Source organism: Scomber scombrus, chromosome 2 (genome assembly GCF_963691925.1).
Source record: "Scomber scombrus chromosome 2, fScoSco1.1, whole genome shotgun sequence".
Taxonomy (NCBI): domain Eukaryota; kingdom Metazoa; phylum Chordata; class Actinopteri; order Scombriformes; family Scombridae; genus Scomber; species Scomber scombrus.
In genome coordinates this window covers 30,083,519-30,087,558 of record NC_084971.1, presented here as the reverse complement: position 1 = coordinate 30,087,558, position 4,040 = coordinate 30,083,519, and positions in this window count along the sequence as shown.

Genomic DNA, 4,040 nt, shown 5'->3' with positions numbered 1-4,040 from the left:
TGCTGTCGATGTATTTTTATTTATTTTTTTAATCACAGTCCACACAAATACGAAGCCTCGAGTTAAATTTAAAGACCTCATGTTTACCATAACAGCAGTTTTGACTCTTCTACATGACGAGGAAGAGGACTTCTGACACCTCAGCACCATGGCAGTGATGGATGGGGAGCGTGGAGACTTGAAGTGGCAGCAGACTGTGTTCGTAACACCGTGAAGTAAAAAAAATATGATTTGACCATCATGTGATTGGTAAGAGGGGGGCGAGAGAGGGGGGCGAGAGAGGGGGGGGCAGGTTTCTAAAGGGAGGAGCTGAGTGGAGCCATCCATCAAACTCAAGAGTCATCATGCTTTGATGTTTTTTCTAACTTGTACCCTGCCTTAAGTTTTGAATCACCATAGCAATAACCAAGTGTGTACTTAGTAGCCAACATGGACCATTTATTTGCACTACTCAGGTAACCACATGTGATTAATGATGCTTCCTACAACCTCTTGCCTCCCATTAAATCCCTGTCTTATTTACTCAGCAGGGTCCCTCCCAGTTAACACACACAGTGACTTTCACAATAAACCTAGGATTAAGCTAGGATTAAAACAAGTTAATGTGATTCAGCTCGTTTCTGCACCTTCCATAGCCTCCTCAGATGATTTAAAATGTGCATTATTGAACATTAGGCCTGTAGAAAGAGCTTTTTTAATTATTAGTGATATTATTCCTCAGTATGTTGAACATCTTCTATTCCTTACTGAAAGTTGGCTCTCGTCGGCTGTATCAGTGACACATATTGAGCCTTTTCCCCCCCTAAACTACTGCTTCTTATTTTCTGCTAGACAAGGCAAGAAAGTGGAATAGCAATCAAGTTTTCTAATTTCTTTACCTGTACTGAATCCACCTTTCGAGATCTCTCAACCTTTGAACATTTACCCGTGGTTATTAGAAGTCAACAACACATTCCTCTGCATTAACCATTTATAGACCCCATAAAGCACAATCCTAAGTTTATATCACTGACAACACATAACTATATGTACCTATAAAGCCAAATGACCCTTCCTAACTCCTAAATTTTGGGTCATGTCTATCAGCAATGAAAAAAAATAAAAGGATGGATATGAACTTCTTGCTGTTAAATGATGATAAAACATTGTTATTAGCTGTAAGACCAACCAAATACGAACATTTTGTATGAGAACTTGAGTGTTAACACTAATAGCTGCATTATTTCTGAAAGCTCAACCATCAAAAACCTTGGATTGATTTTTGATTCTCGTCAGTCTCATATCAAGGATTTTACCTAGACATCCTTTTTTCATCTTAGTAATATTGCCACAATCCAAACTATTCTATCACTGTGTCATGCTGAAACAATAGCACATGCATTTGTATCTTCCAGGCTTATTATTGTAAAGTGCTTTTCACTTTTTCTTGCTCAGAAAGCTGCAGCCAAAACTTGACCAAATAACACCAATTCTGGCCTCTCTTCACTGCTTACCAGTGCAAGCTAGAGCTAATTTTAAGGTTCTTCTTGTAACTTCTAAGGCTTTGCATGGACTCACGCCACCTTACTTATCAGAACTTAAATTCTACCACATACACCGGCACACCCATTTGTCTATCATGTCCGTTATCTCTCAGACAGCCTCAACTACATGTTAAAGAAGGATGTTCACTTGAAATCTTTAGATTAAGAAAACCCATCTTTATTCACTTCATTATAGCATACCCTAAAACTTCTTTGGGTCCATCATCTTTTAACATCCCTCTAACATCAATCTTCTTAAAGTGGTTGTTTCATTTTAATTGTATTATTTCATCTGCTTACTGAATGTTTTATCCTATGAAATTTGAAAAAGTGTATTGGGACCATGCTGCATGTTGATTCTGCACCTTAAATAAAATGCATTGATTCATTAATCTTTACACTTTTAGGATATCACTTTTTGATATTCATTGCATTTCAGGATACGGGATGATGGTATTTTATGATGGAACTTTTCGATTGAGTAGTTTCCCTTCAGAGGCCTCATGCTGATAGTGTTTTCCTGTTTTCTAGAATTACTTTCAGGCAGGAAGAGGCGGATGTGCCAGATGAGAAAAAAACATTTCGCACTCTACTAATGACAGATGAATTCAGGTAACTGTTCGTGGAAAAGTGGAGGAGGCTGAGATTTCAGGCGTTTGAAATGAAGTCCAAATAGAGCTGGAAAGATACCAGCTGTTACACTTCTCAACATCATATTGTATTGTCCACTTTTGACCGGTGTATGGATCTGTGGTAATAAAAATATGTTTTTATTCAACAATTGTAGGATCTGCGTTGCCACCAGAGCTCTTTCCATTAACAGTTAGCGTTTAATTTCATTCCCTAAATTAACTTGACGCTGTTATGAAACTCTAATTGGCTTAATCTGGTAAGTGATTAGAAACACAAAAAAGTAATATGGGGGAGATTAATAGTCTCACATTAAACCCTCAAGTCACAAGTTGGAGCTGTAATGTCACAGAGTTGTTGTTTAGTATCACAGCACACACGAGATGTGTTAATAATTGCTTGTTTTAGGGGTAATTGGTGTTTTTCATCACTCAGCACTTGACGTAATTTTCAAAAAATGGGTTTAATTAACTCGGTTGCTCCTTGAATGAAATGAAAAGGAAGTTAAAAGTCCAAGGTGAATGATGTGAGGTTACACTGAGCTGCCACATAGACACACTAGTGAAATGTAACCTGAGATAATACATCTAGCACTCTGTGTTCTCCTCGTGCACCTTTTGTTTGATTTTCATGCTGTATGATTTCAATCTGCTTGCCTGGAACCAGATATAGTGCTTTACTGTACTGAAATGTATCCAAAAAAAAACAAAAACATAGTGTAGAATATATATATGTGATGGATGGTTTCAGGGTGAGCTCAGTTTAAGTGGGGTCGGCTGTGCTCCAGACACTTCCCCTTTTTTTTTACTTCAAGAACAAGAACTTTTGTCTGAAGCAGCCATGCATTATGCAAAGTTATACTTAAAAGGATATGTTAACCTTTTTTTGAAGACTCTCCTTCATATTCCCATCTGTACATTAAATGATTTTTAGTAGGCTGTAATTGTTCCTCCTTTCCATAAGAGCACAAGGAAATCCATTCTTAAAGCAACTTCAATGTAAGTGATGGGGAACAAAACCCACCTACTGAAATTAAATAGCCTTCGTGGTCTACTACAGAATACATATCTATTCAGTAAATCTCTGTGTTCTCCTTTAAAATAAATCTGAAATCAAAGGGAGGAATGTGTTTTAAATGCTATCATTTCACAATTGTGCCTCCTTGGTTTGCATTACCTTAATTAAATATTGTTCCACACTCTCTTTAAGTAAACCTGAGTCCTTATGTCAATACAGTAAAACAAATCTTGAGTAAAGCAGTATGGTGGTGTTTGATTAGAGGCAGAGCAGAGGGTTGCACTGAGCCTGACAGCATCCTGTTACACAACAGAACAGCCACAGTCTGTGAGTAATAACCCGCATTAGAGTTCCTGCTCAAGTCTCCTTCTTATCTAACGTACAAATGTGAACGTGTCTTGTCCTTTACCTTCGCTTGTTGAACAAGCCACCATACAGGTATCCACTGGGTTAAAGTAAACAGCAGAAAGCTAGGTAGCTAATAAATCCCTTTACTGTATCTATCACCTTGCACCCATTATAAGCTGGTTTTGCCGATGTCTTCAAATTCCAGCAACACATAGCCTGTTTATGGCTTGTAGTTATAGTAGTTTGCTTACTTAGTCTCCATTCAGTATGCTACACCAGTACCCTGCCAGCTAATGTCAATCACACAAGTTGGCAACATGCCCTTTCACCCAGCTACACAAAAAGAAGCATTTCCATTCTGTAAACATTAAACTATTAACAGTAAATCTAGGTTTAAGCTCATTTTAGGGAAAGGCTAATGCAACAAGCTTCGGCTGTCTTGAGTTACACAAATCAAGCCGGTGTGTCTTTTTATTTCACAAGTCCATTCTTTGTTCTTTGACAGAAAGCGAGCACACGTTT